We start from the raw sequence: 10,436 nt of genomic DNA, 5'->3' as shown, positions 1-10,436 counted from the left end.
CACGCTTTACTTCGGAGTTCTGATGGGATCCGGTGCATTTGTGCTGGTATGATCGCATCCGTCATGTACTGCGTGCAAAATGTACTTGACCCTCTCTCTCTGCGTAACTTCTCTCGCTTAGCGGTTTAGCGGTTTAAAAGGATGGTATCCTTAGCGAGCGGTCCAGCGGTTTAAAAGAAAAATTAGCTTGACTTCGGAGTTCTGATGGGATCCGGTGCATTAGTGCTGGTATGATCGCATCCGTCATGTACGGCGCGCAAAATGTACTTGACCCTCTCTCTCCGCGCAACTTATCTCACTTAGCGGGTTAAAAAGATAGTACCCTTAGCGAGCGGTCCAGCGGTTTAAAAGAAAAATTAGCTTGGCTTCGGAGTTCTGATGGGATCCGGTGCATTAGTGCTGGTATGATCGCATCCGTCATGTACTGCGCGCAAAATGTACTTGACCCTCTCTCTCCGCGCAACTTATCTCACTTAGCGGTTTAAAAAGATAGTACCCTTAGCGAGCGGTCCAGCGGTTTAAAAGAAAAAATTAAAAAGAGGGTGGGGGATGCAACACGAGGACTTCCCAGGGGGTAACCATCCTAGTACTACTCTAGCCCAAGAACGCTTCACTTCGGAGTTCTGATGGGATCCGGTGCATTAGTGCTGGTATGATCGCATCCGTCATGTACTGCGCGCAAAATGTACTTGACCCTCTCTCTCCGCGCAACTTATCTCGCTTAGCGGTTTAGCGGTTTAAAAGGATAGTACCCTTAGCGAGCGGTCTAGCGGTTTAAAAGTAAAATTTAAAAAGGGTGGGGGATGCAACACGAAGACTTCCCAAGGGGTCTCCCATCCTAGTACTACTCTCGCCCAAGCACGCTTAGCTTCGGAGTTCTGATGGGATCCGGTGCATTAGTGCTGGTATGATCGCATCCGTCATGTACTGCGCGCAAAATGTACTTGACCTTTTCTCTCCGCGCAACTTCTCTCGCTTAGCGGTTTAGCGGATTAAAAGGATAGTACCCTTAGCGAGCGGTCCAGCAGTTTAAAAGAAAAATTAAAAAGAGGGTGGGGGATGCAACACGAGGACTTGCCAGGAGGTCACCCATCCTAGTACTACACTCGCCCAAGCACGCCTAACTTCGGAGTTCTGATGGGATCCGGTGCATTAGTGCTAGTATGATGGCATCCGTCATGTACTGCGCGCAAAATGTTCTTGACCCTCTCTCTCCGCGCAAGTTCTCTCGCTTAGCGGTTTAGCGGTTTAAAAGGATAGTAACCTTAGCGAGCGGTCAAGCGGTTTAAAAGAAAAATTGAAAAACCTTAGCGAGCGGTCAAGCGGTTTAAAAGAAAAATTGAAAAAACTTAGCGAGCGGTCAAGCGGTTTAAAAGAAAAATTGAAAAAAGGGTGGGGGATGCAACACGAAGACTTCCCAGGGGGTCACCCATCCTAGTACTACTCTCGCCCAAGCACGCTTACCTCCGGAGTTCTGATGGGATCCGGTGCATTAGTGCTGGTACGAGAGCATCCGTCATGTACTGCGCGCAAAATGTACTTGACCCTCTCTCTCCGCGCAACTTCTCTCGCTTAGCGGTTTAGCGGTTTAAAAGGATAGTACCCTTAGCGAGCGGTCCAGCGGTTTAAAAGAAAAATTAAAAAGAGGGTGGGGGATGCAACACGAGGACTTCCCAGGGGGTCACCCATCCTAGTACTACTCTCGCCCAAGCACGCTTACCTCCGGAGTTCTGATGGATCCGGTGCATTAGTGCTGGTATGATCGCATCCGTCATGTACTGCGCGCAATATGTACTTGACCCTCTCTCTCCGCGCAACTTCTCTCGCTTAGCGGTTTAGCGGTTTAAAAGGATAGTATCCTTAGCGAGCGGTCCAGCGGTTGAAAAGAAAAATTAGCTTGACTTCGGAGTTCTGATGGGATCCGCTTCCCAGGGGGTCACCCATCCTAGTACTACTCTCGCCCAAGCACGCTTAACTTCGGAGTTCTGATGGGATCCGGTGCATTAGTGCTGGTATGATCGCATCCGTCACGTACTGCGCGCAAAATGTACTTGACCCTCTCTCTCCCTCTCTCCGCGCAACTTATCTCACTTAGCGGTTTAAAAAGATAGTAGCCTTAGCGAGCGGTCCAGCGGTTTAAAAGAAAAATTAAAAAGAGGGTGGGAGATGCAACACGAGGATTTCCCAGGGGGTCACCCATTACTTCGGAGTTCTGATGGGATCCGGTGCATTTGTGCTGGTATGATTACATCTGTCATATATTGCGCGCAAAATGTACTTGACCCTCTCTCTCCGCGCAACTTCTCTCGCTTAGCGGTTTAGCGGTTTAAAAGAAAAATTAAAAAGAGGGTGGGGGATGCAACACGAGGATTTCCCAGGGGGTCACCCATTACTTCGGAGTTCTGATGGGATCCGGTGCATTTGTGCTGGTATGATTACATCTGTCATATATTGCGCGCAAAATGTACTTGACCCTCTCTCTCCGCGCAACTTCTCTCGCTTAGCGGTTTAGCGGTTTAAAAGAATAGTATCCTTAGCGAGCGGTCCAGCAGTTTAAAAGAAAAATTAGCTTGACTTCGGAGTTCTGATGGGATCCGGTGAATTAGTGCTGGTATGATTGCATCCGTCATGTACTGCGCGCAAAATGTACTTGACCCTCTCTCTCCGTGCAACTTATCTCACTTAGCGGTTTAAAAAGATAGTACCCTTAGCGAGCGGTCCAGCGGTTTAAAAGAAAAATTAAAAAAAGGGTGGGGGATGCAACACGAGGACTTCCCAGGGGGTCACCATCCTAGTACTACTCTAGCCCAAGAACGCTTCACTTCGGAGTTCTGATGGGATCCGGTGCATTAGTGCTGGTATGATCGCATCCGTCATGTACTGCGCGCAAAATGTACTTGACCCTCTCTCTCCGTGCAACTTATCTCACTTAGCGGTTTAAAAAGATAGTAGCCTTAGCGAGCGGTCCAGCGGTTTAAAAGAAAAATTAAAAAGAGGGTGGGGGATGCAACACGAGGACTTCCCAGGGGGTCACCAATCCTAGTACTACTCTCGCCCAAGCACGCTTAGCTTCGGAGTTCTGATGGGATCCGGTGCATTTGTGCTGCTATGATGGCATCCGTCATGTACTGCGCGCAAAATGTACTTGACCCTCTCTCTCCGCGCAACTTCTCTCGCTTAGCGGTTTAGCGGTTTAAAAGGATAGTATCCTTAGCGAGCAGTTCAGCGGTTTAAAAGAAAAATTAGCTTGACTTCGGAGTTCTGATGGGATCCGGTGCATTAGTGCTGGTATGATCGCATCCGTCATGTACTGCGCGCAAAATGTACTTGACCCTCTCTCTCCGCGCAACTTCTCTCGCTTAGCGGTTTAGCGGTTTAAAAGGATAGTATCCTTAGCGAGCAGTTCAGCGGTTTAAAAGAAAAATTAGCTTGACTTCGGAGTTCTGATGGGATCCGGTGCATTAGTGCTGGTATGATTGTATCCGTTATGTACTGCGCGCAAAATGTACTTGACCCTCTCTCTCCGCGCAACTTCTCTCGCTTAGCGGTTTAGCGGTTTAAAAGGATAGTATCCTTAGCGAGCGGTCCAGCAGTTTAAAAGAAAAATTCGCTTGACTTCGGAGTTCTGATGGGATCCGGTGCCTTAGTGCTGGTATGATTGTATCCGTTATGTACTGCGCGCAAAATGTACTTGACGCTCTCTCTCCGCGCAACTTCCCTCGCTTAGCGGTTTAGCGGTCACGAGGACTTCCCAGGGGGTCGCCCATCCTCGTACTATCCTCGCCCAAGCGCGCTTGACTTCGGAGTTCTGATGGGATCCGGTGCCTTAGTGCTGGTATGATTGTATCCGTTATGTACTGCGCGCAAAATGTACTTGACCCTCTCTCTCCGCGCAACTTCTCTCGCTTAGCGGTTTAGCGGTTTAAAAGGATAGTATCCTTAGCGAGCGGTCCAGCAGTTTCAAAGAAAAATTAGCTTGACTTCGGAGTTCTGATGGGATCCGGTTCCCAGGGGGTCACCCATCCTAGTACTACTCTCGCCCAAGCACGCTTAACTTCGGAGTTCTGATGGGATCCGGTGCATTAGTGCTGGTATGATCGCATCCGTCACGTACTGCGCGCAAAATGTACTTGACCCTCTCTCTCCGCGCAACTTCTCTCGCTTAGCGGTTTAGCGGTTTAAAAGGATAGTACCCTTAGCGAGCGGTCCAGCGGTTTAAAAGAAAGATTAAAAAGAGGGTGGGGGATGCAACACGAGGACTTCCCAGGGGGTCACCCATCCTAGTACTACTCTCGCCCAAGCACGCTTAACTTCGGAGTTCTGATGGGATCCGGTGCATTTGTGCTGGTATGATCGCATCCGTCATGTACTGCGTGCAAAATGTACTTGACCCTCTCTCTCCGCGCAACTTCTCTCGCTTAGCGGTTTAGTGGTTTAAAAGGATGGTATCCTTAGCGAGCGGTCCAGCGGTTTAAAAGAAAAATTAGCTTGACTTCGGAGTTCTGATGGGATCCGGTGCATTAGTGCTGGTATGATTGCATCCGTCATGTACTGCGCGCAAAATGTACTTGACCCTCTCTCTCCGCGCAAGTTCTCTCGCTTAGCGGTTTAGCGGTTTAAAAGGATAGTATCCTTAGCGAGCGGTCCAGCGGTTTAAAAGAAAAATTAAAAAGAGGGTGGGGGATGCAACACGAGGACTTCCCAGGGGGTCGCCCATCCTAGTACTATCCTCGCCCAAGCGCGCTTGACTTCGGAGTTCTGATGGGATCCGGTGCATTAGTGCTGGTATGATTGCATCCGTCATGTACTGCGCGCAAAATGTACTTGACCCTCTCTCTCCGCGCAAGTTCTCTCGCTTAGCAGTTTAAAAGGATAGTACCTTTAGCGAGCGGTCCAGCGATTTAAAAGTAAAATTAAAAAAGGGTAGGGGATGCAACACGAGGACTTCCCAAGGGGTCACTCATCCTAGTACTACTCTCGCCCAAGCACGCTTAGCTTCGGAGTTCTGATGGGATCCGGTGCATTAGTGCTGGTATGATCGCATCCGTCATGTACTGCGTGCAAAATGTACTTGACCCTCTCTCTCCGCGCAACTTCTCTCGCTTAGCGGTTTAGCGGTTTAAAAGGATAGTACCCTTAGCGAGCGGTCCAGCGGTTTAAAAGAAAAATTAAAAAGAGGGTGGGGGATGCAACACGAGGACTTCCCAAGGGGTCACTCATCCTAGTACTACTCTCGCCCAAGCACGCTTAGCTTCGGAGTTCTGATGGGATCCGGTGCATTAGTGCTGGTATGATCGCATCCGTCATGTACTGCGCGCAAAATGTACATGACCTTCTCTCTCCGCGCAACTTCTCTCGCTTAGCTGTTTAGCGGATTAAAAGGATAGTACCCTAAGCGAGCGGTTCAGCGGTTTAAAAGAAAAATTAAAAAGAGGGTGGGGGATGCAACACGAGGACTTGCCAGGAGGTCACCCATCCTAGTACTACACTCGCCCAAGCACGCCTAACTTCGGAGTTCTGATGGGATCCGGTGCTTTAGTGCTAGTATGATGGCATCCGTCATGTACTGCGCGCAAATTAGTGCTAGTATGATGGCATCCGTCATGTACTGCGCGCAAAATGTTCTTGGTATGATGGCATCCGTCATGTACTGCGCGCAAAATGTTCTTGACCCTCTCTCTCCGCGCAACTTCTCCGCGCAAAATGTTCTTGACCCTCTCTCTCCGCGCAACTTCTCTCGCTTAGCGGTTTAGCGGTTTAAAAGGATTGTACCCTTAGCGAGCGGTCAAGCGGTTTAAAAGAAAAATTGAAAAAAGGGTGGGGGATGCAACATGAGGACTTCTCAGGGGGTCACCCATCCTAGTACTACTCTCGCCAAAGCACGCTTACCTTCGGAGTTCTGATGGGATCCGGTGCATTAGTGGTGGTACGATCGAATCCGTCATGTACTGCGCGCAAAATGTACTTGACCCTCTCTCTCCGCGCAACTTCTCTCGCTTAGCGGTTTAGCGGTTTAAAAGGATAGTACCCTTAGCGAGCGGTCCAGCGGTTTAAAAGAAAAATTAAAAAAAGGGTGGGGGATGCAACACGAGGACTTCCCAGGGGGTCACCCATCCTAGTACTACTCTCGCCCAAGCACGCTTAACTTCGGAGTTCTGATGGGATCCGGTGCATTAGTGCTGGTATGATCGCATCCGTCATGTACTGCGCGCAAAATGTACTTGACCCTCTCTCTCCGCGCAACTTCTCTCGCTTAGCGGTTTAGCGGTTTAAAAGGATAGTACCCTTAGCGAGCGGTCCAGCAGTTTAAAAAAAAATTAAAAAGAGGGTGGGGGATGTAACACGAGGACTTCCTAGGGGGTCACCCATCCTAGTACTATTCTCGCCCAAACGCGCTTAACTTCGGCCCATCCTAGTACTATTCTCGCCCAAACGCGCTTAACTTCGGAGTTCTGATGGACTATTCTCGCCCAAACGCGCTTAACTTCGGAGTTCTGATGGGATCCGGTGCATTAGTCGCGCTTAACTTCGGAGTTCTGATGGGATCCGGTGCATTAGTGCTGGTATGATCGCATCCGTCATGTACTGCGCGCAAAATTTACTTGACCTTCTCTCTCCGCGCAACTTCCCTCGCTTAGCGGTTTAGCGGTCACGAGGACTTCCCAGGGGGAAACCCATCCTAGTACTACTCTCGCCCAAGCACGCATTACTTCGGAGTTCTGATGGGATCCGGTGCATTTGTGCTGGTATGCTCACATCCGTCATATACTGCGCGCAAAATGTACTTGACCCTCTCTCTCCGCGCAACTTCTCTCGCTTAGCGGTTTAGCGGTTTAAAAGGATAGTATCCTTAGCGAGCTGTCCAACGGTTTAAAAGAAAAATTAGCTTGACTTCGGAGTTCTGATGGGATCTGGTGCATTAGTGCTGGTATGATTGCAACCGTCATGTACTGCGCGCAAAATGTACTTGACCCTCTCTCTCCGCGCAACTTATATCACTTAGCGGTTTAAAAAGATAGTATCCTTAGCGAGCGGTCCAGCGGTTTAAAAGAAAAATTAAAAAGGGGGTGGGGGATGCAACACGAGGACTTCCCGGGGGGTCACCATCCTAGTACTACTCTAGCCCAAGAACGCTTCACTTCGGAGTTCTGATGGGATCCGATGCATTAGTGCTGGTATGATCGCATCCGTCATGTACTGCGCGCAAAATGTACTTGACCCTCTCTCTCCGCGCAACTTTTCTCACTTAGCGGTTTAAAAAGATAGTACCCTTAGCGAGCGGTCCAGCGGTTTAAAAGAAAAATTAAAAAGAGGGTGGGGGATGCAACACGAGGACTTCCCAGGGGGTCACCATTCTAGTACTACTCTAGCCCAAGAACGCTTCACTTCGGAATTCTGATGGGATCCGGTGCATTAGTGCTGGTATGATCGCATCCGTCATGTACTGCGCGCAAAATCGGTTTAACCCTCTCTCTCCGCGCAACTTCTCTCGCTTAGCGGTTTAGCGGTTTAAAAGGATAGTATCCTTAGCGAGCGGTCCAGCGGTTTAAAAGAAAAATTAGCTTGACTTCGGAGTTCTGATGGGATCCGGTGCATTAGTGCTGGTATGATCGCATCCGTCATGTACTAAGCGCAAAATGTACTTGACCCTCTATCTCTGCGCAACTTCTCTCGCTTAGCGGTTTAAAAGGATAGTACCCTTAGCGAGCGGTCCAGCGGTTTAACAGAAAAATTAAAAAGAGGGTGGGGGATGCAACACGAGGACTTGCCAGGAGGTCACCCATCCTAGTACTACACTCGCCCAAGCACGCCTAACTTCGGAGTTCTGATGGGATCCGGTGCATTAGTGCTGGTATAATCGCATCCGTCATATACTGCGCGCAATATGTACTTGACCCTCGCTCTCCGCGAAACTTCTCTCGCTTAGCGGTTTAGCGGTTTAAAAGGATAGTATCCTTAGCGAGCGGTCATGCGGTTTAAAAGAAAAATTAGCTTGACTTCGGAGTTCTGATGGGATCCGGTGCATTAGTGCTGGTATGATTGCGTCCGTCATGTACTGCGCGCAAAATGTACTTGACCCTCTCTCTCCGCGCAACTTCTCTCGCTTAGCGGTTTAACGGTTTAAAAGGATAGTATCCTTAGCGAGCGGTCTAGCGGTTTAAAAGAAAAATTAACTTGACTTCGGAGTTCTGCTGGGATCCGGTGCATTAGTGCTGGGATGATCGCATCCGTCATCTACTGCGCGCAAAATGTCCTTGACCCTCCCTCTCCGCGCAACTTCTCTCGCTTAGCGGTTTAACGGTTTAAAAGGATAGTATCCTTAGCGAGCGGTCCAGCGGTTTAAAAGAAAAATTAACTTGACTTCGGAGTTCTGATGGGATCCGGTGCATTAGTGCTCGTATGATTGCATCCGTCATGTACTGCGCGCAAAATGTACTTGACCCTCTCTCTCCGCGCAACTTATATCACTTAGCGGTTTAAAAAGATAGTAGCCTTAGCGAGCGGTCCAGCAGTTTAAAAGAAAAATTAGCTTGACTTCGGAGTTTTGATGGGATCCGGTGCATTAGTGCTCGTATGATCGCATCCGTCATCTACTGCGCGCAAAATGTACTTGCCCCTCTCTCTCCGCGCAACTTCCCTCGCTTAGCGGTTTAGCGGATTAAAAGGATAGTACCTTTAGCGAGCGGTCCAGCAGTTTAAAAGAAAAATTAGCTTGACTTCGGAGTTTTGATGGGATCCGGTGCATTAGTGCTCGTATGATCGCATCCGTCATCTACTGCGCGCAAAATGTACTTGCCCCTCTCTCTCCGCGCAACTTCCCTCGCTTAGCGGTTTAGCGGATTAAAAGGATAGTACCTTTAGCGAGCGGTCCAGCAGTTTAAAAGAAAAATTAGCTTGACTTCGGAGTTTTGATGGGATCCGGTGCATTAGTGCTCGTATGATCGCATCCGTCATCTACTGCGCGCAAAATGTACTTGCCCCTCTCTCTCCGCGCAACTTCCCTCGCTTAGCGGTTTAGCGGATTAAAAGGATAGTACCTTTAGCGAGCGGTCCAGCAGTTTAAAAGAAAAATTAGCTTGACTTCGGAGTTTTGATGGGATCCGGTGCATTAGTGCTCGTATGATCGCATCCGTCATCTACTGCGCGCAAAATGTACTTGCCCCTCTCTCTCCGCGCAACTTCCCTCGCTTAGCGGTTTAGCGGATTAAAAGGATAGTACCTTTAGCGAGCGGTCCAGCAGTTTAAAAGAAAAATTAGCTTGACTTCGGAGTTTTGATGGGATCCGGTGCATTAGTGCTCGTATGATCGCATCCGTCATCTACTGCGCGCAAAATGTACTTGCCCCTCTCTCTCCGCGCAACTTCCCTCGCTTAGCGGTTTAGCGGATTAAAAGGATAGTACCTTTAGCGAGCGGTCCAGCAGTTTAAAAGAAAAATTAGCTTGACTTCGGAGTTTTGATGGGATCCGGTGCATTAGTGCTCGTATGATCGCATCCGTCATCTACTGCGCGCAAAATGTACTTGCCCCTCTCTCTCCGCGCAACTTCCCTCGCTTAGCGGTTTAGCGGATTAAAAGGATAGTACCTTTAGCGAGCGGTCCAGCAGTTTAAAAGAAAAATTAGCTTGACTTCGGAGTTTTGATGGGATCCGGTGCATTAGTGCTCGTATGATCGCATCCGTCATCTACTGCGCGCAAAATGTACTTGCCCCTCTCTCTCCGCGCAACTTCCCTCGCTTAGCGGTTTAGCGGATTAAAAGGATAGTACCTTTAGCGAGCGGTCCAGCAGTTTAAAAGAAAAATTAGCTTGACTTCGGAGTTTTGATGGGATCCGGTGCATTAGTGCTCGTATGATCGCATCCGTCATCTACTGCGCGCAAAATGTACTTGCCCCTCTCTCTCCGCGCAACTTCCCTCGCTTAGCGGTTTAGCGGATTAAAAGGATAGTACCTTTAGCGAGCGGTCCAGCAGTTTAAAAGAAAAATTAGCTTGACTTCGGAGTTTTGATGGGATCCGGTGCATTAGTGCTCGTATGATCGCATCCGTCATCTACTGCGCGCAAAATGTACTTGCCCCTCTCTCTCCGCGCAACTTCCCTCGCTTAGCGGTTTAGCGGATTAAAAGGATAGTACCTTTAGCGAGCGGTCCAGCAGTTTAAAAGAAAAATTAGCTTGACTTCGGAGTTTTGATGGGATCCGGTGCATTAGTGCTCGTATGATCGCATCCGTCATCTACTGCGCGCAAAATGTTCTTGACCCTCTCTCTCCGCGCAACTTATATCACTTAGCGGTTTAAAAAGATAGTACCCTTAGCGAGCGGTCTAGCGGTTTAAAAGAAAAATTTAAAAAGAGGGTGGGGGATGCAACACGAGGACTTCCCAGGGGGTCACCAATCCTAGTACTACTCTCGCCCAAGCACGCTTAGCTTCGGAGTTCTGA

The 10,436-nt window shown here is 49.1% G+C and overlaps 19 non-coding genes and 2 pseudogenes across 19 annotated transcripts; all 21 read right to left on the bottom strand.

Moving 5' to 3' along the window:
* Nucleotides 1-546: 546 nt before the first annotated feature.
* On the bottom strand, nucleotides 547-664 carry LOC116018452. Its single transcript, XR_004098467.1, has one exon. It is a non-coding gene; the product is annotated as a 5S ribosomal RNA (ribosomal RNA).
* Nucleotides 665-800: 136 nt separating this feature from the next.
* LOC116018241 lies at nucleotides 801-919 on the bottom strand. The gene has a single exon (XR_004098266.1). It is a non-coding gene; the product is annotated as a 5S ribosomal RNA (ribosomal RNA).
* A 137-nt stretch (nucleotides 920-1,056) lies between these two features.
* LOC116018453 lies at nucleotides 1,057-1,175 on the bottom strand. Its single transcript, XR_004098468.1, has one exon. It is a non-coding gene; the product is annotated as a 5S ribosomal RNA (ribosomal RNA).
* A 221-nt stretch (nucleotides 1,176-1,396) lies between these two features.
* LOC116018420 lies at nucleotides 1,397-1,515 on the bottom strand. The gene has a single exon (XR_004098437.1). It is a non-coding gene; the product is annotated as a 5S ribosomal RNA (ribosomal RNA).
* Nucleotides 1,516-1,652: 137 nt separating this feature from the next.
* LOC116018357 lies at nucleotides 1,653-1,770 on the bottom strand. The gene has a single exon (XR_004098378.1). It is a non-coding gene; the product is annotated as a 5S ribosomal RNA (ribosomal RNA).
* A 141-nt stretch (nucleotides 1,771-1,911) lies between these two features.
* On the bottom strand, nucleotides 1,912-2,026 carry LOC116017952. Its single transcript, XR_004098022.1, has one exon. It is a non-coding gene; the product is annotated as a 5S ribosomal RNA (ribosomal RNA).
* Nucleotides 2,027-2,754: 728 nt separating this feature from the next.
* LOC116018416 lies at nucleotides 2,755-2,872 on the bottom strand. Its single transcript, XR_004098433.1, has one exon. It is a non-coding gene; the product is annotated as a 5S ribosomal RNA (ribosomal RNA).
* Nucleotides 2,873-3,001: 129 nt separating this feature from the next.
* On the bottom strand, nucleotides 3,002-3,120 carry LOC116018436. Its single transcript, XR_004098452.1, has one exon. It is a non-coding gene; the product is annotated as a 5S ribosomal RNA (ribosomal RNA).
* Nucleotides 3,121-3,735: 615 nt separating this feature from the next.
* Nucleotides 3,736-3,849, bottom strand: LOC116017986 (annotated as a pseudogene).
* A 141-nt stretch (nucleotides 3,850-3,990) lies between these two features.
* On the bottom strand, nucleotides 3,991-4,105 carry LOC116017946. Its single transcript, XR_004098016.1, has one exon. It is a non-coding gene; the product is annotated as a 5S ribosomal RNA (ribosomal RNA).
* Nucleotides 4,106-4,242: 137 nt separating this feature from the next.
* On the bottom strand, nucleotides 4,243-4,361 carry LOC116018212. Its single transcript, XR_004098238.1, has one exon. It is a non-coding gene; the product is annotated as a 5S ribosomal RNA (ribosomal RNA).
* Nucleotides 4,362-4,680: 319 nt separating this feature from the next.
* Nucleotides 4,681-4,799, bottom strand: LOC116018265. The gene has a single exon (XR_004098289.1). It is a non-coding gene; the product is annotated as a 5S ribosomal RNA (ribosomal RNA).
* A 128-nt stretch (nucleotides 4,800-4,927) lies between these two features.
* On the bottom strand, nucleotides 4,928-5,046 carry LOC116018258. The gene has a single exon (XR_004098282.1). It is a non-coding gene; the product is annotated as a 5S ribosomal RNA (ribosomal RNA).
* Nucleotides 5,047-5,183: 137 nt separating this feature from the next.
* On the bottom strand, nucleotides 5,184-5,302 carry LOC116018257. The gene has a single exon (XR_004098281.1). It is a non-coding gene; the product is annotated as a 5S ribosomal RNA (ribosomal RNA).
* Nucleotides 5,303-5,439: 137 nt separating this feature from the next.
* Nucleotides 5,440-5,558, bottom strand: LOC116018435. Its single transcript, XR_004098451.1, has one exon. It is a non-coding gene; the product is annotated as a 5S ribosomal RNA (ribosomal RNA).
* Nucleotides 5,559-5,821: 263 nt separating this feature from the next.
* LOC116017955 lies at nucleotides 5,822-5,940 on the bottom strand. The gene has a single exon (XR_004098025.1). It is a non-coding gene; the product is annotated as a 5S ribosomal RNA (ribosomal RNA).
* Nucleotides 5,941-6,077: 137 nt separating this feature from the next.
* On the bottom strand, nucleotides 6,078-6,196 carry LOC116018155. Its single transcript, XR_004098183.1, has one exon. It is a non-coding gene; the product is annotated as a 5S ribosomal RNA (ribosomal RNA).
* A 444-nt stretch (nucleotides 6,197-6,640) lies between these two features.
* Nucleotides 6,641-6,760, bottom strand: LOC116017979 (annotated as a pseudogene).
* Nucleotides 6,761-7,071: 311 nt separating this feature from the next.
* Nucleotides 7,072-7,189, bottom strand: LOC116018494. The gene has a single exon (XR_004098508.1). It is a non-coding gene; the product is annotated as a 5S ribosomal RNA (ribosomal RNA).
* A 129-nt stretch (nucleotides 7,190-7,318) lies between these two features.
* On the bottom strand, nucleotides 7,319-7,436 carry LOC116018503. Its single transcript, XR_004098517.1, has one exon. It is a non-coding gene; the product is annotated as a 5S ribosomal RNA (ribosomal RNA).
* Nucleotides 7,437-7,747: 311 nt separating this feature from the next.
* On the bottom strand, nucleotides 7,748-7,866 carry LOC116018343. Its single transcript, XR_004098364.1, has one exon. It is a non-coding gene; the product is annotated as a 5S ribosomal RNA (ribosomal RNA).
* Nucleotides 7,867-10,436: the final 2,570 nt, after the last annotated feature.

This window comes from Ipomoea triloba, chromosome 4, assembly GCF_003576645.1.
Source record: "Ipomoea triloba cultivar NCNSP0323 chromosome 4, ASM357664v1".
NCBI classification, from domain to species: domain Eukaryota; kingdom Viridiplantae; phylum Streptophyta; class Magnoliopsida; order Solanales; family Convolvulaceae; genus Ipomoea; species Ipomoea triloba.
Note: the sequence above shows the minus strand (reverse complement) of the source record. Positions and strands in the feature narration are given on the sequence as shown.